Source organism: Parasteatoda tepidariorum, chromosome 11 (assembly GCF_982258835.1).
Source record: "Parasteatoda tepidariorum strain Cologne lab strain chromosome 11, Ptep-v5.0, whole genome shotgun sequence".
NCBI classification, from domain to species: domain Eukaryota; kingdom Metazoa; phylum Arthropoda; class Arachnida; order Araneae; family Theridiidae; genus Parasteatoda; species Parasteatoda tepidariorum.
In genome coordinates, this window is record NC_141765.1 from 44,361,895 (window position 1) to 44,385,655 (window position 23,761).

Consider the following 23,761-nt stretch of genomic DNA (forward strand, 5'->3'; position numbering starts at 1 on the left):
TATCAAACAATATTTTGCATTTATAAAGGCTTTAAATCCATTTCTGGTAATGAAATAAATTCACTGATATGTAAATATATCGAATAATAATGAGGAAATAAATAAGTGGTAAAAAATGTCTGGTTAAAAAAAAGTGTTGTAGTTTCCCGAATTCAGTAATATTATTTTAGTTTTTGTGCTTCATATTTAATATTTTGTTACTTTAGTATATGGATTGTATAGTAACAACTATTAAGCTATTATGTATTTTAAATTTCCTTAATTCTATCCAATTTAAACAATAAAATTTAATCCACGTTTTGCATGCTAAAGCCATTAGTCAATAAAAACTTTTTAGATTAAATAATTGATACGCAAAAAAAAATTTCAAATGAGAGACGGTATTCATATCATGCATCAGAAAAAGATTAATAGCAACTTTCCCCGTATCCCTCTCTTGATTAAAAAATCAGGCGCTACTTCGATTGAAGAAACTGAACCTTCTGGAATGAGTTTGGCGACCGCAACTAATTTGGCAACCTTGCTAGGGGTCGTAAAACTTCTTACTTCAGGTAACACAAGTTGAATCAACAGGCTCAATGCCTTATCGTATCGAAGATGCTCCAACGAAGATGGAGGTAGGCCCCACATTTGCATTGAAGATTCGGGGCCTTGAACGAAAGTGAGGTGAGCGCATTTCAATGCTCTTTAAAACTCAACACTACAGCGGTAATTTCAAAAAACGGAATTCATCCTGCCATTAATTTTAATACCAACTATTAAAATACAGCATATTTTTTTGTTTTTATGAAAGAAATTAGTTTCGTACCACTTCATATCGTAGGATTAAAATTTTTAGTTCAGGTCTAGCAACAAAAGTGAATTTTTTTACACCTTATTTATAGATTGGGTATATTTTGGGAATGGCATGGAGTTATATTTATTGACGCACTTCTAATCATTATTTGAGTCTTGCTTAGCAAATTTGATAAACCGATATTGTCATTCTATTAATTCTTTACTATTATTACACAGTTTTTCATTACTATTATCAATGATATATATATATATATATATATATATATATATATATATATATATATATATTGAGTTTTAAATAAATTAAATTTCTAAGTAAGTGGTGCTGAGAACGCTTAGTTTATTAATTCTTAAAATTGAAAATATAAAACATTATTAAAAAAGTATTACTTATTTGCATAAAGTAAAATGAATTAGATAACACTATTTTATTTATTTAAATTTGGTTTTAACGCAGATATTTTATTTATTTTTCTATCATAATAACATAGTTTTCTTAACTTCAAAATTATATAACTGACTATAAAATTGTGTAATAACTTACAGAAACTTTTAGTGAGAGAATTATGAATATATATATATATATATATATATATATATATATATATATATATATATATATATATATATATATATATATATATATATATATATATATATACATACATACATACAGGGGTTGAACAAAAGTATGAAAACACTTTTATTCTAACTCTACATACAATCTCCCTTTACAATCTGTTTTGGAAGATTTTGCATGGCAAAACTGTTAGCGCAATTTAAGAGATCGTGCTTGAAATTTTGAGCGTGTCATTTTTACCCCTACAAAGTTCGGATGGACCAAAATGAAGGGAAGAAGTTAACAACTTTCTAGTTTTAATACCAACAATTCTGAAATAATTCTATAAGATTACAATATTTATATGACCACAATGTTTTTTTTTTTTAATTAAGAGATGTGTTAAAAATGAAGAGAAAAAGCTTTTATATATATACATATATCCGACGGTACTTTTCTTTTAAAATCAAGTATCTTGTATGAACACGCGAAATTTTTTATTTATATTGTTAAAATGTAATTGACAATTATCTTTTATGTAGCGTTACTATAGAAGCAGGTATAAATAAAATTTCTTAGCCCTCGCTATTCACTTATCTGTTATAATTGCATAAAGCAGAGCTGGGCAAAATGTTAAAAATGGAAATCGTAATAAATTAGGATTACATATGATCATAGCTATTAATAAATTATTACATATCATAGCTATAGCTATTAATAAATTACATAGCTATCAATAAATTATCATAGCTATTAATAAATTACTGGTAATCGTAGCTCAATATTATTTGTAATTGTAATATTATTTGTGAAATTGTTATTTAGTAATTAATAAAGTTTTACTCAATTTTAACGAGAACATAGCTGTTGGTTGTAGTTATTTCTTTAACAAGAAAAAAAAAATACAAACAAATCCGGAAGTATACTTACAATTGAATAGCCATCAGAATTTATAGTCTTTAAACTTGTGGTGGATTCTTTAAAATATCTTGTTACGAAAAATATCTAATATGAAAAACAACGTGAATAAAGCACAAATCATGTACATAAATGGATATACTATATTTTCAGTTTAGACAAGAACTTTCCTAACTTTCTGAACGCAAAATGACATTAGTAAAGTAAAGAGATAAACAAGAGCAAAATTCTTTCTCCAATTAGGACAGAGGAACAAGTTTGAAGAAGATAATAAAAAGAAGGGTGATAAGAAACAGGTGTGAGGGGTTTGTTTGCAACCACAGGGGTCGAAAGTTAAATTAGAATAAATTTCAATACATTGGGAAAGGCTGATATGTTAGAAAGATCAGCAAATAAATTATTAAAATTTTTTCAAAGTATGGAGTGATTCCCAGAAATCATGTTCGGTAGAAGAAGAACTGTGTTGAATGATTCTAGCGGAAGAAAACTCAAAACTATTATTAAAATTCCAACTATGTTCTAATGTCATTTTGTGTTTAGACACTAAGGAGGATTCTTGTCGAGGGAATTGAAACTATAGTATGTCCGTTTCTGTACTTGATTAGTGCTTTATTTACGTTCTTTTTCACTTTAGTCCGCGTGGCACAAAGTATGCTCTATTCTTGATATTCTGGTATAAACGGGTCTTATTGGATCAGTTTATTTATCTTATTTTTATCGCTTTCACATTCCTGTTCTTTACTCTATCTCACATTAATCGTTTTTGTTACTTAAGACTTAAAAAACAACTTTTTGGAATTCTAATCATAGGTTAAAGTTTTCTTCTGCTAATATCATCCAACAGTGCTCTTCATCTACCGAACTTGATTTCTGAGAATAACTAATCTTGACAAATTCTAATAATTTAGTTAATGATCTTTCTAGTTTTCAACTCTTTCCCAACATATGGAAATCTATTCTAATTAAATTTTTGCCCCCTGGTGTTCCCACCAAACCCCCTCACACCTATTTCTTATCCTTCTCTTTTTTATCTTGTTTACACTTGTTCCTTCGTCCTGATTTTTTAAACCTCTTTGCATGTGTTTTACTTTTCTAATGTATTTGGTGTTTTGACTCTGAGGAAGGCTCTTATCTAGGGAACTGAAACTGTAGTATGTCCATTTCTGTACTTGATTTGAGCTCCATTCACGTTGTTTTTCCCTTTAGTTTATGTAGCACAAACTATACCTTATCCTTTTGGACAGTAAAGGAAAAAAGAAAATGGTTTGAAAAAAGTTAAGCACTAACAAAAGTGATAAATTATTAAAAAATAACTTGAGTGACAGTTAAAAAAATGTAGAATTCAAAAGAAAAAAAAAGAAAGATATGGAATTGGAAAAGAAAGAAGACGAAATTTGGAGTTGCTTTATTGAAATAATCGAAGCAGTTTCTCTTTATTTATTTCCCTTTTTCCTGTATGCTAAAAAATTATTAAGCACATAAATTTTTTTAAACAGCTTCTGTGGCTTAAGTGAAAGTTATTTAAATTTTTTTCTGATTTATATATTTTTGCATTAGAGGATATCACTCGTGCTTTCTCGCTTGAATTATCTTTGAGAAGGAATTTTTTTTTTATTTAAAAAAAATAACATGTTATTTCTTTTTTTAAACATTGTTTTTCTATTGTTTTGCAATTACTTTATGCGTTAAATTTTTTTCTATTTTATTCTTTTTCTTATTAATAATATAATTCCATTTTTTATTGAAACGAACGAGGTTAAGCAAAAAGGAAAGTAGCGTTTTCATGCTAGCTAAATATTAAAAAAAAAAAAAATTCTCTTAAAAAAATTGAAAATACTTTAGAGTGACACAGGGTTCTATATATCAGTAAAAAGAGTACCGATTTTTGTCTTGTGTTATTAAAAAATTACGTAATTGCAATTTTTATAAGATATTAAAGAAAAATAATTTCAATTCAAACAACAAAGGAGCAAAAATATTGGAATTTTATTTGTCCTATTATTGTAAGAAATGAAGCATGCTTCAAAACGAAATAAAATAATCACAATATATAGGTCATTTAATATTAATAAGATTACACTTGCTTTTAAAGAATTGAACGGAAGTAAATGTATTTGGAAATAATTCTATGTGATGAGAAAGCGATGATTCTTTCTTCACAATAAGATCTGCATAAGGTCAATGTAATTGACCTGGCTACAAAACAAGTATTTATTTTATTTCTATTCTCAGACTTCATATTACAACAATGTGATTAACAAGATAATACAGCTCCGCGTAAAAAATTTAAGGGTGCTCTTTGAATTGATCAACTAGCAATTCGAAAATTATTTACATAATGATACTTTATTAAAATGTATATTTACAAAAATAAATATTTGATTTACAATAAGTATTTTGATTTACAATAAGTATTTGATTTACAATAAATATTTGATTTACATACAAAAATGTGCCTAATAATACAATAAAATGAGACTTAACAATAAAATGGGCCCGAGACACTATAAGAATTTTAGTTATCTTATTCTGCTACTTTTATTTGTTGTCTGAATCTATCGAAATGATTTCTTTTTACTTTGATTATTTCTGCTTCTGGCTCCTAATTTTTTAATTTGTTTATTATTATTATATCCTAATTTTTTAATTATTATTTGTAAGTGTTGATATTTTTCAGTGATTCTGAAACCCGTACCTGTGACCTCTGTTGATTTGTGAGGTCTGTTCGTCTCCTGTAAGCAGTTATAACCTTCTTTTTTTTTTTTTTTTTTTTTTCAATGAATTCAATTTATGCAGCAAAAAATATTATGAAACCAAACATTCAAGAATATTTCTCAATGAAATATCAGCAATAAATCTCAATTTCAAAAATAATACTAGACGTTTTGGAATTTTGACTTATTATTTATCTATATAACCGTCGTTGAACAGCCGACTTCTAATGTCCAACTCCGTAACCTGCAATTTTGAAACCAATCTAGAAGACCAGGGAACTCTTGGATCAAGTACTGGGAATAAATTGCCTTCATAGAGGACTTTTTGATGGAACTAACCCACACTTGCGTTACATGATGAGGAAACCCCCACGGTTAGCCTGACGGCAACCCAATGAATAATCGTGGATTTTTTATAGCAAATATTATAATAAGTTAAAGTCTGGATATCTTGGTTGATAGGGTGTTGGACTCATGTTCAAGAGGTCGTGAATTTGATCCCCGCAGTCCGGTGACTCCCCGATGAAAAATGGTGACTGGTGAACGTTAAATCTGTCGGGTCACAAAGTTCTCTATGCTCCCATAGCAAACCATACCTCTGGGGGTATTGAATTGGAGATTGAACTTTCTTTGGTTCGGTTCAGGTCGAAATTACTATCTTTGGATGAATGAATGGGTGTATGAATGGGTTCATCCTATAAACGGGGGCTGTGACATGTGTGTGTGGCTGAAGTCGTATTTTTGGCCATAAATGGCACCATTGAAAGACAAGAAACTCACTCTCTGCTTTAAATACGCTTTGTTTCACCAAGCAGACTAGCTGGATTGGCAAGTGGCCTTAGAAACAACAACATAAGTTGATTTTTCCCATCTTATGAAAACATATCTTAGTGATAAATAATTATTGTCTTATTGTGTATATATATATAATTTTAAATTCTAAATTATCATTTAATTAAATAAGGCACACATTAATCATAGAGAGTTTTTGTGAGAACTCTAATTGGGTTTTCTGACTAAAATAAAAGTTAAAATGCTAAGTGAAAATTTAGGTTTATCTGAGGCATGCTACTTAATTTATAGTACTTACAGTTTTTTAAAATTAACGTTTTTTAAAATTAACGTTACAGTTTTTTAAAATTAACGTCAGGGAAGAATCTTGTTACGTAAAATAAATAAATAACATCTTGCTTAATAATTATCTTAAATATAAGAATATTTAATTCTGAACACTCAAATGCAATTATAAATGGGTAAAATAATTACTTAATATTTTTTAGCTTCGCCTTTTGCCGTAAGTACTGCTTATGAACAATCTTGGATGGAATAAACAAGCTTTTGGTAGTCTTGTCCACATTAACCTAAGCAGACTTAGTGCTTTTCGCTTGCTCAACTTTGTTTTTCATGAGAAAATTCTTATAGTTTTTCCTTTCAATCTCCCATTATTTTCAATTGATTTAAAAACCGGTGAATTAGCTGGCCAAGATAGCACGGTAATTTTGCGTTTCTCCATTTAGATCTTAGTTGACATTGATTTATGAGATGAAGGTAAATCTTGTTAAAAACGAAATGTCATAAAAAGTTTTCTGACGATGGAATCACGTGGCTCTCCAGAATCTCTTGATATATTTCTGAATTAAAATTTTTTTCGGAGGATGCGATAACCGTTTTAGATCCATTTGTTCTTCTGCAACTCCTATCTGTTGTAATCCCATTTCATTTGTTCAGGTGTTATTTATTTACAAAAATATTTACAGATATCATAATTGCACAGGCTCATTTGCGCGCACCTCTACGCTTTCTTACATTTGCAAAACCAAAACAGACACAGCAGTTGCGGCGCTGCGCCACCTGCCGGACGTTAAGGGGAAGATTATAATATATCATACTATCATACTAGCCAAAAATGTTATGGAGCATTTCAAGCAATCTTTATTAAAAGCTTCTTGTTACATCCTCCTAACGAGCATCCATTAATTTGCCACAACATACCCCATTTAGTTACTATAAATAATAGCTTTTCTCAAACCTCTAAACCAATTAATAATCTTGATTTGCATCATCACATTCTTGCAAGCTTTTGTTTTACAAGCATAAATGGTTTTGTTTTTGGAATACGCGTTTGAAACTTAAATTTATTAAGACGCCTAAATGTTATATATTTAGCAACACATATGTTGTCTATATACAAATATTATTCCTGAATTGATATTTTTTTAACCTCAGTCTTCAGTTTTCTGTCATCTCTGGTGAAGTTTTTGGTTTTTAGCCATCATTGCAATGATTATTCCTAAAATTTATATTTTAACAATAATGCTATAACATTCTGTAAATTCTTGATTGAAAACGATTCAAATAGTTAAAGTTTTATTTTATTCTATAACCGTCGTTGAACAGCCGACCCAATATAATGGGTTTACGACTACTAATGTTCAACTCAGTAGACTTGTAATTTTGAACCCAATCTAGAAGACAAGGGAACTTCTGAATTGAGTATTGGGAGAAATTTGCCTTTGGAGGACTTTTTGATGGAACTAACTCGCATTTGCATTACATGGAGAGGAAGATCATGAGAAACTTCCACGGTTAACCTGACGACAAGGGGACTCTAACCCATGATCCGTCTACCACTGAGGATATTTCACGTCACCACTGTGGTCGGTGCAAGCCGGATGCGGAATTCGTATCGACAGGGATTCGAATCCGGTTCGCCGCATTAGAAGGCTGTCCCCTGAGCCATCGCGGCCATAGAGTTGAAATAGTAGGCTCAAATAGTTGAAGTTGACGGTGTATTGTTAACTTCTATTTTGTCGATGTAAATCATTAACTCGTAATTTTATGAATATATCTTTTTAAAATAATCGTCTGCAATAATATAAAACTTTTATAAGGTACTCATTAATTATTAAAATCAAATATTATTTTAGCATATTCTAATAATTTGATTTGATAAAAATAAATATTATAATATTTTGAGATTTAACAATAATTCTTTAAATTGTTATCTTGTTAAAATATGAGCAAATTTTTCGCTAGTATCGTAGTTAGAAAATAAATTCCTCAGTAAAATATCTTTTGCATATGTGCATTAGTTAATACTTAAAAATAAAATGTTATGTTTTCATCGGTTTAAAAAAAAGGAGATTATTCTAATTTTTTGAATGAGAGTAGTATTCTCTTTCACACTTAAACTTTCAAATCATGCTATAACAGTTAGTTCCAAACGTCATTATGATGAAGGAAAAGCCAAGGGGTGCCAATTTATATTGGTGATGGTGATGAAAACAGAAGAAGATGAAAATAATAGTTGAGCCGGATTAGAATTAATAAAAAGAGCTTTTATTTAGTAGTAGTATTTGTAGAGCTCGAGATACAAAACTAAATATTATCCATAAGAATTTCAGTTGAATCAATTTTTGCATAATAATATTAATATAGGTTAGGCCATGGGAGACAAATCCCCCACAACCTGCCTAGTCAAAAGCCAAATTAAAAAGTAAGTGTAATTTGTTCCCAGCGGACACAGAAGCATTGGTAGGAGATCCAAAATTGGCGATTTATTAAAATATAGCATAGCCAAAACAAGGCCAACCAGCATATCAATATAGAGTTAAAATAATACCTTGGCGATCACGGGTCGCCAACAAATTTAAGTGAATTATTATAACCATGCAACCGAAACATTTAGCCGTTGGAAAATTAGAATAAAAAGTTATAAATAGATTTTTGTTTTCGATTAGAGGCGACAGTGAATTTATATGTCTGCATAATAATGAAATAAAAAAAAGTATCCGTTACATTGATCTGGAAGAGAAGAAATAAATATTTTATGTTCGCTTAAAAAGATTAAGTTTTTGATTTATTTTAAAAGTAATTCTATTAATAAAAATAAGCTTAAGTAATGAAAGATATTTTAAAAGATAGAAAATAAATATGTGTATGCCAATTCTGGCATCACATATATCCCCGCTGAACACAGAAAAAAAAATATGTATATATATAGATATTTTTTTTTTTTTTTAATGGATCTCCCCCATGTTACAAAAAAATTTTATGCATTAAAACATAATATATCCATGGAACTTATAATATACACTTATGTATAGTTAAATATCAAAGCAAAACTATAAAAAATTTATGACATCAAGTTATACTTCAAATATATCTTTTCAATACTCATGTTATTAAATCTTATGTTGATGTGAAATTAGCTGAGCATTGTCATCACCTGGACAGGATATTCTAATTTCTCTCGAATTTGAGAAAACTTAATCATAACAAATAGTATAATTTGCAAAATCATTTCATTTTACCATATAGTTTCCTTATTATCTATACTTTTTCACATTGATATACATATACAATCTAAAATATTTAAACATATAAGTGCAATTTATCATATCATATTCTATACTTCTGATTATAAATTAATGAAAGGTTTATTACTATCAAATATTCAAATAATTATAAGTGTCAATAAAAATTCTTTAGTTTATTATTAAAAACATACTGAGCAGAGCATATCATTCAAAAAAAATATGAGCTTTTATTTTAGCTCTAAGTAAACAGTTGATCAGACTGCTAATTTTATTTACCTAGGTTTAGTCATCCCTTTTTCATAAGGGGCAAAATTATCATCTCTTATATTTCAAGAGGCAAAATTTTCATCTCTTATATTTCAAGAGGTAAAATTATCTCTTTTATTTCAGAGGCAAAATTATCTAAAAATGCAGCATGTATATCTATATTTTTATTTAACGTTTTTTTTTTTTTTTTTTTTTTTTAAACCTTTGAACTAACTAATATGATCTAGAAAGCATGTGATCAGGATTCCAACCTGAATTTTTGTGACACAATGTATTAACAGTTATACTATCACAGCTATCTAGTATTAAATTCAAGGTAAAATAATTTTATAGTTTTTTTTTTTTTTTTTTTAAACCCTATCAACTTCTGAATTAATGTTATAGCATACCTATGATCAGGATTCTAACCTGAATTTTTGCATACTTGATGCATTGTATTAACATTTATACTATCATGGCTGTATATTATATTCAAGAAGATAAAAGTTATTTATTTATTTATTTTTCACTGCATCTATAAAAATTCACTTCATTTAAATGAAGGAAAATATTATTGTCATATTATATATAAATGCTCAATTATTCTCATTTTGAATTTCATGAATTTATTTTTAGCTCAGTTAGACACTTATTCAATAAAAATGAAACTGCTTACAAGATATTCAGTAGTTGCATTGTTCAAATCAATAGAATTTCTTTTTTTTTTATATATATAATAATAAAATTTCTGAATTTACTTATGTTTTGATAAAACAAAATATTCATGAGTAACTATTTGAATTAGCCCTGTTGAATATGCACTTGTATTGAATAAAATGGCTTACTTATGTAAGAGAAAAACTATTTGTGATAAATATAATAGCCATTGTAAAATTAAAAAAATATATTAGATGAACTATTTATTACCATGTTCATTTTATTATAAAAATATCTCTTTGTCACTTAATGAATTTTAATTACCTGGCACCTAAGTAAACAAAATCACCATAAATCATTCCGCACAGATGCCTCCATGCAAAACAACAGCAACAATGAGACAGTTAATGAAATTTCTAATTAAAGAAAAAATATAGATTCTGAAATCTTTAATTCTCAAATTTCGCAAACACTCATACCAAGATAACAAAAGTGTGTAATTGTGTGTTTATTATTTTACTTCTTAAAATAATCTGGGTGAAATTATGTTACACTACTATAAGTACTGATTAAGAATCACTTTGGGATAGCTTAATCCTTATAATACATTTTAATAACATGTTATTCCCCATTGTGATTTTGTGTAGATGTCAATATTCCTTATTTAAGTATTGCTATCTTATCTGAAATTTTGAAACATTTCAGAAACATAGTTAATTATTGATATTTATGAGTACTTCAAAGCAACGTAATTAGCTTTAAGCTAATTTAAATTGTAAAATTTAAGTGTGCATAAGGGTTTAAAAATATATCATTATTATTATCAGTATTATTTAAAATACATTTCTGGTTTAGTTTAATGACATTTGTAAATAAACAACAATAATTTTAAAAATGCACTAGAAATATACATAGGATAGTATATCAATTTATGGCAAACAGTATAAAATCAATTTATTTTTATTGTAATATTGCAATTCTTGATAATGATCAACCCAAAATATTAACGGTAACATAAATAATGTTAAAATGACCAATTAAATCAGACAAAATTGAAATTCTTTTTATGAACCAATATATGATATGAATATTTAAGTTCTGTCATTCTTAATTAGATAGCAAAATATGATTGCAGAAATTAATCTTTGAAAATAAATTTATACATAAGTAGAATGACAAACACCTCACGATCAGTAAATACAAGATACCTAAAGAAACTTGACATGCAAATTACACCTAACCAACACTATAATCATTTCTAGTTACGTTTTGAAGAAATTGTCTGTAATAAGAATACAAGAGATTTCTCAAATTAACTAAGTTTGCTTACTGGTCAAATCAGATGCAAAAACACTAAAGCTCCCGTGACATCCATAAAAACAAAAAGTAAGAAAGTCTGAAAACATTCCTTCTAATTTACCAAAAACATTTTCTTTGAAAACAAAAGTAGATTTGCATCATTCTGTTCAGACATTAAAATAATTTAATTCAAGAGTTAGCAATTTATTTCTTAACTCAAATATCATTTTATAGAATAACAAATGTGGATAATAAAAACTCTTAAATGTTATTGCTAAGAATATACAAAAATTCTTTAAAATCACTGAAAACTTCGTTAATGTTCATTAATAAAATACGTAACACTCGAATAAAATATATAACATTCGATTTTTATTTTTTATATAGAAAATAAAATATGGAAAAATTGATTTTACTTATCATTTCTTTTGTATATTAATCAATTGCAAATCCTTATCACTGAAACAAAAACATAAATAAAATTATACAAATCCTGTGATAATATATTCGTTTCAGAATTCAAGTTAATTTCAACAATAATTCAATTTTCAATAAATTTTTCAACTGTATAAACATCACCAAAAGGCTAATAATAAAATCAAATATGCCGCTTAACTGGATAGATTACAAAATTTCAGGTAGTAATTAAATAAAATTAAAAATTTTCTATTATATTTTTAACTTCTAAAAAAATTTTAAGTCAAATGCCAAAAATTTTAAATTCAATTAAATGTTGTAAACATAAAATATAAATAATTGAAAGCATACGTAACGGATGACTGTTCGATGAAATCCTGATGAAAACGAAATCAAAAGCAAGACGAGAGTTGAAGGAAACACAAATTTAGTTTCTTCTTTATGATGAATCATAAATTAATAGATATTTCTTTCGAGTAGCGTAGGAGGGGGAAAGTCGAACATCTAAAGAAACCATTCCAGGGTCAAGTTTCATCGAATTCCAATTGCATTCGCAGCTTTGCACATTCTCCACTAAGCATGAGCTCCAGTATGAAGTATAAAGTAGCCGTGAAGATACAAAATTTATGGACTTGAAGATCAGTAGATGCTTTTAAAGACTTGCGTTGATAACCCAATTCGTTCCTTGTAACTAGGCATCATTTATGATGAAGGAAAAGCCAAGGGGTGCCAATTTATATTGGTGATGGTGATGAAAACAGAAGAAGATGAAAATAATAGTTGAGCCGGATTAGAATTAATAAAAAGAGCTTTTATTTAGTAGTAGTATTTGTAGAGCTCGAGATACAAAACTAAATATTATCCATAAGAATTTCAGTTGAATCAATTTTTGCATAATAATATTAATATAGGTTAGGCCATGGGAGACAAATCCCCCACAACCTGCCTAGTCAAAAGCCAAATTAAAAAGTAAGTGTAATTTGTTCCCAGCGGACACAGAAGCATTGGTAGGAGATCCAAAATTGGCGATTTATTAAAATATAGCATAGCCAAAACAAGGCCAACCAGCATATCAATATAGAGTTAAAATAATACCTTGGCGATCACGGGTCGCCAACAAATTTAAGTGAATTATTATAACCATGCAACCGAAACATTTAGCCGTTGGAAAATTAGAATAAAAAGTTATAAATAGATTTTTGTTTTCGATTAGAGGCGACAGTGAATTTATATGTCTGCATAATAATGAAATAAAAAAAAGTATCCGTTACATTGATCTGGAAGAGAAGAAATAAATATTTTATGTTCGCTTAAAAAGATTAAGTTTTTGATTTATTTTAAAAGTAATTCTATTAATAAAAATAAGCTTAAGTAATGAAAGATATTTTAAAAGATAGAAAATAAATATGTGTATGCCAATTCTGGCATCACAGTCATTATTTACACATTAAGGTAAATTATTTAAGTGTCATTTAAGGGATAAGCAACCAAAAGCATTGACTCAAAGATTAAGGGCAAAATGATATTTAGTATTCTTCTCTTTACCAAACGTGTAAAATTTGTGAGGTCACACGTTTTCTTAAAAGAAGACAAAATTATCTTAATGAACTGTATTTTACACGTGATAATATGCAGATTTCGAAAGAAATCTTTATATTATCACGCGTTTCTTTGGCACTGGAAGAATAGATTTTTTAAGTTTCGCTCTTTGAATGGGAATTTCGTAACATTTAGTTTTCTATGATGATATTCGTGCTGTGAACCTCTCTTTTTTGTATTTATATGGAAGCTTTTGCTCTCTTTTTAGTTCCTAAATGTAATCTCTCTCTATGTGTGTATATATATATATATATATATATATATATATATATATATATATATATATATATATATATATATATATATATATATATATATATATATATATATATATATATATATATATATATAGAGTTTCAAATTTAAAATCTTAATGGCTTGTGGGGATGACCTCAAATATATTAATTAATTCATTATGCAGACTATATGCATAAGTAACGAAATCAGACACAAAAATGTACTTTCTTTGAATAAGATATCTTATTTTTCATGGAATCGGATTTTTGATCTCCAAAATACAAGGGGTAGCCGCAATCCGAGAAATTTGGTCCCCCATAGTTTGACCAGGATAGTGGTCCAAAGTTTGGACTTTTTAATTTTACTTTTTGCGTATTTCATCACATCTGGAGAACTTTTTAAGTAAATTGAAAATTTTTGTACACAATTATGAAATTTCCTTATCCAAAGGTAATTCCATACAAGAAATATTTTTTTGTAAATATTTATTACTCTTTATTTTTTAAAAATTTAGTAATAGTCGAAGCAATTTTGAATTGTGAGGTATACAATTTTTGACAAAATTTTTGATAATGCCATTTTACATGGCAAAATATGGAATTTGAGTGGAATCTGTCGAATAGTTCCTGAGAAATCAAATTTTAATAATCTTTTTAGTCATCATCTTTTATGGTCTCCATCAACATCTTTAGGAATTTTTCCAAACCCTCTTTCTTTTGTATAGTGAAATACTCTAATATAAATTAGTATTTTAGTTAAAACATGTCAATATTTATTCACCAATTAGGCTTAGATTAAAATTAATTTCATTTTGACTTTAAATGTGCCTTCTAAGCTGTAGTAAGTGACATCAAGTTTGTCCGCACTAGCCTCATATCTTGTTCACCCTAACCCCTTGTAGTGGGACTAGTGTGGACAAAAACAACCTTCTTTTAAAATCAGTAATTAAAAAATCAGTATGAAAAAAACTAAGAGACTTCGTATTTTCAGATATAAACCAAAATGAATATAAATGACCAAATTAATGTTGAGAAGTACTTCAGGAGTTAAACATTTTATTAGATATGGTTTTTTGAATATCCGCACACACGCCCTCTCTCACCTATGTTGCAAGTTAGCAAAATTTAGGTCAATCTGCAACTTGATCTTCATAATTCAGATTTGTCTGAAAGCCAAATATAGTCAAAAAGAGACTATTATTTTAAAAGTTAGACATAATTTAACATTTATGCACTAAAATTAGCACATATAGAAAAAAATTATACATAAAAAATGTTAAAAATCTGTTATTAATGTTAAAAAAATTTTTTGTGCTTTTTTACTGATATTTTTAGTGGTATAATTGAAAATTAAAAATAACATTCTTTATTTTTCAAATCTTTAATTGAAGAATATTTTTTGAATTTTTGAAAATCATACCACTTTTTTTGTTTTTATATCTGCAGATTGCCTAATACACTTTGACTCTGAAACAAATAGTAATTTGAGTAAGCATAGAAGTTAAAAATTATTTTTCTGTTTCGCCTCTTAGCAGTATTTTAGATTTATTTTTTAAATCCGATATGAAAAATAATCTGCAGATTCTCTGATAAATTTGCAGCACAAATTTTTGGAAATCTCTATACCATTCAGAGCTTACAAAAACTTCTTAGAAAATTGCTTGTAACTTTTTAAATTTTCAAAATATTCAAATTAGACTTTTTCCATCAATTATTAAATACGATTCACAACAAATTTATGAATCTCCTTTTTAAATGTTATTTTCGCAAGCGCAGTATCAAAGAAATACTTTATATGCTCATATCTTGCGTAATTTTAAACGAATTTTTTCAAGTTTTAAAATGATAATTTTCCAAGTGAAAATTGATCCAACACTTCAGTTTAATTTCATGAATCTATTTAAAGTTACGACGCCCGGTGGCTGAGCGGTAGCGCTGTCGTGCCACAGGTCCCTGGTTCTATCCTCGGGCCGGGCAAGGTTGACTCAGCCTTTCATCCCTTCAGTGGGTCGATAAATGAGTACCAAGCATGCTTGGGAACTAAACACTGGGGGTTTCGCGTTCGGCTGACCACCTAACCGGAACATCTGCTCCTGCACCCCAGAGCCCAAAGGTCAAGAAAACTGAGATGGGCACAGTAGGCCTTGGTCCTCTTTGGGCTGTCGCGCCGCTGAGTTTAGTTTAGTTTATTTAAAGTTACAGCAAAAAATCTAAGAAATAATATAATAGAATATAAAATATTTTTGTATAAAAATGTCCCTACCAAAATAAATGCCCGCTTCTCCATAGATTAATGAAATTTTATGCAATTATTGCAATAATGAACAAAATAATCGATACAAATTAAAAGTTTAACGCTATATTTTCTGACATAGGGTGTTCAAAAACACTTTTTTTCGTTTGTAATTTGGCGATGGGATAGCTTGGCTGGTAGGGCGTTAGGCCCATATTCGAGAGGTCGTGAGTTCGATCTCCACCGGCAAAAGACTCCCCGTGTACAAAATAGTGGCTGATATACGCTGAATCTTTCGGGGTCGCAAAGTTCTCCCAGTTCCCATAACAAATCAATATCTCTGGAGGTACTGGATTGGAGATTGATTGTGCTCTGGTACAGGTCAAAATGACGGTCTGCGGATGGATGGTGTGTGAACGTGTCTTCCCTCTGCTAGGAGGAACACGAATGTAACGGGATGGGACGTATGTATGTTATCTCCGGATCATCCTAAGGGATGTTTCCCAGACCGTCACCAATAGCCCATTGTGCAGCTCTACTGTGACGTAAATAAAGTACTTACCTACCTACTTGTCACAAATAGTGTACACTGTGGCAGCAGTATCTTTATATGACGGCAAATTAGTTACTATGTGGTGCGGCATTTCAGGCACATTTGTTCTTAGCCCGTACTTCTTTGGGGAAGTGGCACCAACTGGGTTTGTAGCTCTGTGACAGGCTCACGTTATGTAGCCATGTTGCAAAATTGCGTCATACCAGAATTGCTGCAGCGAAATGCTTTGAGTGACATCGTTTAGATGCAAGATGGTGTACCTGCACGTATTACGATGTCTGTTTTCAGGGTCCTGGAACAGCATTTTGGCAATCATATCATCTCGCGCCATTTTCCATTTCCGTGGCCTCCGTGATCCCTCGCTCTTACTACTATGGATATCTGGTTTGGGGAATGCCTCAAATATGGGGTGTACGTCTGTAATCCTCAAGCTTTGACTCTCTTTGCTTATTTGATTCTTTTTAGACTAAGACTAAGGAAAAGACTATGAAATGTGAGATTGCAAACATCCCTCATTCTATGTTATTTACAGCTTTATTGTCCACAGTCTCTCACATGTAATGATTAATTGCCCGTGATGGCACCCATGCAAAAAATAAATTTTTCCTTTTGCTTGATCTGCGTTGTCATCAGTGATTGTTATCCTACCTTTTTCATATTCAAGTTTTCTCCGTGTGCCATGATTTTGTGTTTTTTGGTAGTGGGCAGAGTTACTTTTTGTGCGTCGTGCATTGAGTGTCCGTACTGTTCCAACATTGTTTAGGGTTTTTGCATGCTCTGGAATTTACAGAAAACTAAAATAGGTGTTGCTATCGAAAAATTTCGAGTTTCGGTACCTTTAACCGTAACCGTGAGAGCCACTTTGTTGCCGTTCTCAGAATCTCGAGCTGATACCCCTGTGTAAATATATCTGCAATCTCATTTTGATCAGTTGAACGGATGACCGCTAGAGGTGCATAAATAGGCCAAGTTTTTATGACGACTTGGCATATATATATATATATATATATATATATATATATATATATATATATATATATATATATATATATATATGGGTCATTCTCACAAAAACAGTCATTTTCATGTCCCCAGTATATTTTATGTTTGTTTTGCAGCTTACGAAAAAAAAAAAATCAGGGAAAGTGTCCTTCAGAATGCAAGCTAACAAAAGAATAAAAATAAAATTATCAATTTTTATTTTTTATTTATTTTAGGTAATTAAAATATACCAATATGTCATTCCCTCACTTGTCCCCACTGCTGATTTAAAAAAAGAAAAAAATTGTTACTGAAATAAAAAAATTTTTTTACAAATTCGTGTTTTTTATTTCAGAATACTAAAATATAGAATTCAGAAAATCAATTCTAAATTTAATTTCTGATAAAAATATTAACACAGCACTATTTTAAACTTTGTCCCCAGTGCTTCGCGTCATTCCCTCACAACAATGTTCTTATCACCTGCAATCTTCTTAGAGTAAAAATATTTTAATAAAAACTTCAGAAGTTAACAACTGGCATCATAGAACAAAATTGCAGTATGTTTCCATCTTCAACTTAAAGAAGCCTTGCTGTGGAATAAATTTGAATGAATCAAACCAGGTAAAATTTTTTACATTTGTCATTCCCTCATGTCATTTTTTAGAGTAAAATAAAATACAACTTCATCGAGAAAGTGGATAATTATATGTTGCTTTCTTGTATGAATATAATTGTATGTGATTGACTTCAGAAATTAATTAGGCCTAACTGTTATTTTTAAATTTTATTGAATTCGTCATTCCCTCACTAGTGTATAAAGTGAGGGAATGACGCTGAAGTGAGGGAATGATTCAAGATGAGTATATTATTAAATTTTTTTTTGTTCAATCGTGCCAGCCAATTTTATTTCCCAAACCTGTTAAAACTATTAAATATATAAGAGTAAATTATAATAAATATTAGATATACTTAGTATGTTATCATTTTCAAACTTTAGGTAGATGTAACTTAGATAAAAACATGTATTAAAATAAAATATCATTCCCTCACTATTAGTGTCATTCCCTCACTTTTTAAATAGTGAAAATAATTAATTCACTTATTAATTGATTTGAAAAATAAATTAAAAAAATAATAAATTAATTTATTAAATTAATTAATTCATTTATTAAATTAATTAATTAATTATTAATTATTATAAATTAATTAATTATAAATTAATTATTTAAAAAATTAATTAATTTAAATATTAAGTATATTTTATAGGATATATACTTTCTTTATAATGCCATTACATATTTCTATTAATATAAAAAGTTTCAGAGCTTTTTATTCACTTTACTTTTTCGGGATTTTATGAACTGAAAAATGACAGTTTTCGTGAGAATGACCCATATATATATATATATATAAAGAAAGTGGAATGATAACACATGGCCAATCACAGAAGACTTCTGGTTAGTAACGCAATTAACAGCCAATCAAAATTGAGAACGCATATGTGTGAAAAAGTAATAATTTTTAATAATGCCGTCTGCAGAAGTGTTACAACTAAACTTACCAGCTAAATCTTGCTGCAATTTTTATTTTGTATTGAATGTGTGAAATATATTGAACAGAGTTTACTTTAAAGTACTTATATCTTTTATAAAAAATGAATCACCGAGAATATCTTAGGCGATGTCTTCAGCCAGAAATATTAATTAACGGTTCATATTTGTTTGAGATATTTCTTAAATAATGCATAAAAGTGCGAATCATTGGTACACAGAATGATGAAAAATGTACCATATTTTAAAGTTTTTTTTTCATTAGGTTTTAATTGTTTTCAGTTTAATATTTAAATTACTGGGGGAGGGGGAAGGGGAGATGAAGTACCATATAGGGAGCGTACGGCATCCTATAAGATCGACAATGATTTGAGTGCGAATCAATGAATGCGAAATTGGCGACTTATGTTTGGCGCCATTCCTGTTTGCGCGGAACACCGTGGTTACAAGAATGGCTGCCAAGTAATGATATTTCAATAAAACATTGGAAAATTTCAACAAAACATCGGCCAAAACTTTATAAAATTGCAATGAACCCGATATGAGCAAAATTAATAAACCCAATAAAATGCATTTTGAATCGAAACAAAAATTAATGGAGTAAGCACAGAAAGAAAAGGAAAAAAACAACTCACTTCTTCGTTAAGCTTGAATATCCTCAGATTTAGATGCACCGAATTCTCTAATAGCAGTTAGATACTGTCTAAATTTATCATGAATAGAATCTGTGTACCTCCATCGGAATATAAATTCGGCGAAATACGAATCGAAAATGTCGTCTGTGGTACCGGACTGGCGATGACATTTTTTTTTCTAAAGTCCCTTATTATGACTGCCACCTTCGATCTTATTGACCAGAGGCAAAAGTAACCTTACCGGCCGGTATCCAACGTAGAACTAACGGACCTCTGAAATTACATATACCGTTGAACATTTAAAAATAACGCTAAAATCTAAACCAATCAGAATCACGATTGGGTTTCAACATCGCCCAGCTTCGCGATCACAACTTAGTGAGAATCAAGGGGCACCCTCAAATATAGTCTACTCGAGGTACGCTCTGCCACTCGTGCTGCGGATACGGAGATTATTATCTCCGGCTAATGCCCGATAGTAATGGGTCAAATAATATTGCTTCCTCTCTTTATATAAGTTTATAATATTGTTTGCATTAAAATTGCTGTATATAAGTTTATAATTCTGGTATTAAGGACCTCTGACATTTTACAATGCTATCATATTCTGTCTATGTGATGTTGGTGCAGAAAAATTTCCAGTTAATCTCCAGGAAAACAACTTTAATTTTGTTCGCGAAGCAAACAAAAATGCAATTGCGTAGCAATTATCGGGGGTTGGCTAGCGGTAGCGAGCAGAGGGCGGAGCCCACTAGTATATATATACACAATTTAAGAGCTTAGTGGAAGAAGCAGCTAAGTGACATTTTAGTGAATTTGAGTAAATGAGCTTTTAAGCTTATACGTTTTTTTTCCCCAATCTCTATGTCTTAAGTATGTTTGTGAAGACATAACTCACGAAGTTTTTGGGGTCTATTTATTTGATTCTGTTTTAAAATTTTTTTTAAATGATTTTCGTGACCTAGCATTTGCTTGTTTTCACGGAGGATTTTTAAAGTTTATCAACGAATATAATTTTATTGGTAAAGATAAATAAATATACATGCATTTAGGCTTAGATTCAAGAAATAAAATTTTAGCGACCTTATTTTGGAACAAACTGGCATCAAATTTTATCTAGCCTTGTTAGTTTGAAAACCGATCAAAAACGATTTAGAGATTGCGTGAGCTCAAATATTGCGAAGTAGATGTTTTACCGATATCTATCGCTTTAATTGGAGAGAACTTGATAATTTTTTAATTTTAAAAAATGTATTCTTTTATGTAACGCTGATTGTGGTCAAAATATTACGTTATTTCATTTCATCTAAAAGTATTTTTGAAATTGATAAAAAGTTTTTTTATTAGTTTCGATAGAAAAAATATCGAGGTATAGTTGCTGAAACACACAAATTATTTTCAATTTGTCACTAAAAGTTTGCTGTTTCACTCAAAAATAACGCATTTTAATTTATGAAAATGCTTATAAAACTGTTTCGGGTATTTTTTTTTTCATTGTGGTAAAACATGATCATGACTAGTTACGCTGCTCTCACTTTTTTTCATAATTTAGGTTACCACTTGTTACCGTTAACCACCAATCCACTCAATGGATATGCAGCTTTTTTCATTTTCAACTTCTTAGCCTTGAATCTAGAAGACAAAAGAACACCTGTTTAAAGAACAAGGTAGCATTCACATTGAAGAATTCTTTTAAGCGAAACTAATAAGCATTTGCGCAAAACGGAGATAAAGACCACGAAGACCTTTCGTGATTAGCCCGATGCCAATAGAGCTCTAAAATGTTTCTACTAAGGTATAATTTGCATCAGCACGGCAATCTTTGTTGACAATTGTTTATAAATACACACGCTATTCCCAGCATACATTAGATCCTAGTGTTAGCGCGGATATTCTCCAGTATTAAATGGACAAAAATGGGTTGAAGCCCTCATTTGCTATCGGGTTAATAATGAGAGATTTTCGTGGTTTTTTTCTTTCCGCATAACACCTCCCAGTGCCCGTAATGTCTCCCAGCGACCGGGCGAAACTTCTGCACCAAATGCGGAAAAGGTCAAATAAGAAAACACAAAAAAATAAAGGATATTAACAAAACAAATAAATAGATTAAAATGTGTTCAAATATTTGCATGAGGCTTTTATTTGGAGAGCCCTTTTTGACGATCTCTGAAAGAGATCTATAACCTCATGTAGCAGTCTTAGTGCACTAAAGACGATGCTATCAATGATTTATTCTTAGAGATGAAAGTTAAATAAAAAAAAAAGTTGTTTTAGAAAAAACTGAGCATCTCAAACACACAAATCAAGTTTACTTATTTTTATGATACAAAATTAAATGCAAAAAATACAATTGTTTATTTATTTAAAATAGTTCTATCATTCATAATTGGTAAATTTGTTTTTACACATAATGGTATCAATAGGGATCATTTCTATTGACGCAATATTTAATTCATCGATCCAGCTTTCATGATGCAGTGGCACATGCAATGTGGTGCCGCAATGCACAAGTGGCATCGCAGCACCAAGAAAATGACACTGACTAAAATTAAAATCGTTTGCAAAATATCGTGTACCTTTTATAACATTTTGAAGTATGTATAAGTAACCTCTAAGTACGACCAACCTCAATTAACAACCACTTTACTGTGGAACAGCGAGTGGTCGCTCCCGAGAAGTTTCACTGTATAACTATATAACTCTATATTTTCGAATGGAAGAAAAGAAACACTTTACTGTGGAACAGCCACTTTACTGTGGAACAGCGAGTGGTCGCTCCCGAGAAGTTTCACTGTATAACTATATAACTCTATATTTTCGAATGGAAGAAAAGAAACACTTTACTGTGGAACAGCCACTTTACTGTGGAACAGCGAGTGGTCGCTCCCGAGAAGTTTCACTGTATAACTATATAACTCTATATTTTCGAATGGAAGAAAAGAAACACTTTACTGTGGAACAGCCACTTTACTGTGGAACAGCGAGTGGTCGCTCCCGAGAAGTTTCACTGTATAACTATATAACTCTATATTTTCGAATGGAAGAAAAAAAAACACTTAACTGTGGAACAGCCACTTTACTGTGGAACAGCGACTGGTCGCTCTCGAGAAGTTTCACTGTATAACTATATAACTCTATATTTTCGAATGGAAGAAAAAAAAACACTTAACTGTGGAACAGCCACTTTACTGTGGAACAGCGACTGGTCGCTCTCGAGAAGTTTCACTGTATAACTATATAACTCTATATTTTCGAATGGAAGAAAAGAAACACTTTACTGTGGAACAGCCACTTTACTGTGGAACAGCGACTGGTCGCTCTCGAGAAGTTTCACTGTATAACTAAATAACTTTATATTTTCGAATGGAAGAAAAAGATAACACTTTACTATGGAACAATGAGTGGTCGCTCCCGAGAAGTTTCACTGTATTACTATATAACTTTATATTTTCCTATGTAAGAAAAAAAATCTGATTTGTATCTAAAATATAAACATTTCAAAATTGTGATGTGCATTAATGTGACACGAAGAAAGTTGAAAATCGGCTTTGTAAAGCTTGAAAGTTAAGAAACAACCTCGTTACTGCGCATACTCAGTGTGAAATCTGTTATTATTGAGAAGGCCGCACTACTTTTGAGAATGAATGAAACTCTTTTTAGTGTATCTCGCAGTAAGAAACTCTTTTTGGTTTCTTCTCGCAGTAAAATTTCTTCAGTGGCTTTATGAGTTACTTGTTTTTTTCATAGAAAGTTTTATTTATAAAAACTCGGAGACTTTTAGTTTAGTGCATTTTATTTGGAATATTTACGAAATTGAATATTTGGATCTAGTTAAGACAATTTTTATTTTTGGATATTTTACTAAAGAAGATTATTTACTGCATTCACATAGAAAGATTGCTTCCAATGAGCTCATGTTTAGAGGTATCAATTTAAGTTAATTAAACTTTATTGTTATTTTTAGCTAATTTTAAGTTTTCATTCATTTTCTTCTTAAATTCAGTTTTAAAAAAAATCATTAATGTTTTATTTTGTATGATTTTA

The 23,761-nt window shown here is 29.8% G+C and overlaps 1 protein-coding gene across 2 annotated transcripts in view; it reads left to right on the forward strand.

Annotated features, from left to right (window-relative positions):
• The first annotated feature begins 537 nt into the window (after positions 1-537).
• Positions 538-23,761, forward strand: part of LOC107447991 (CD151 antigen) — a 175,429-nt gene continuing 152,205 nt past the window's right edge. The window contains exon 1 of one of the 2 annotated variants that reach the window (XM_071187513.2): positions 538-666. The gene's annotated coding sequence lies outside the window, so the exon portion shown is untranslated. Of the gene's footprint in view, positions 667-23,115; positions 23,642-23,761 lie in introns of those variants that run through there. The other variant, XM_043051760.2, reaches the window with a different exon arrangement.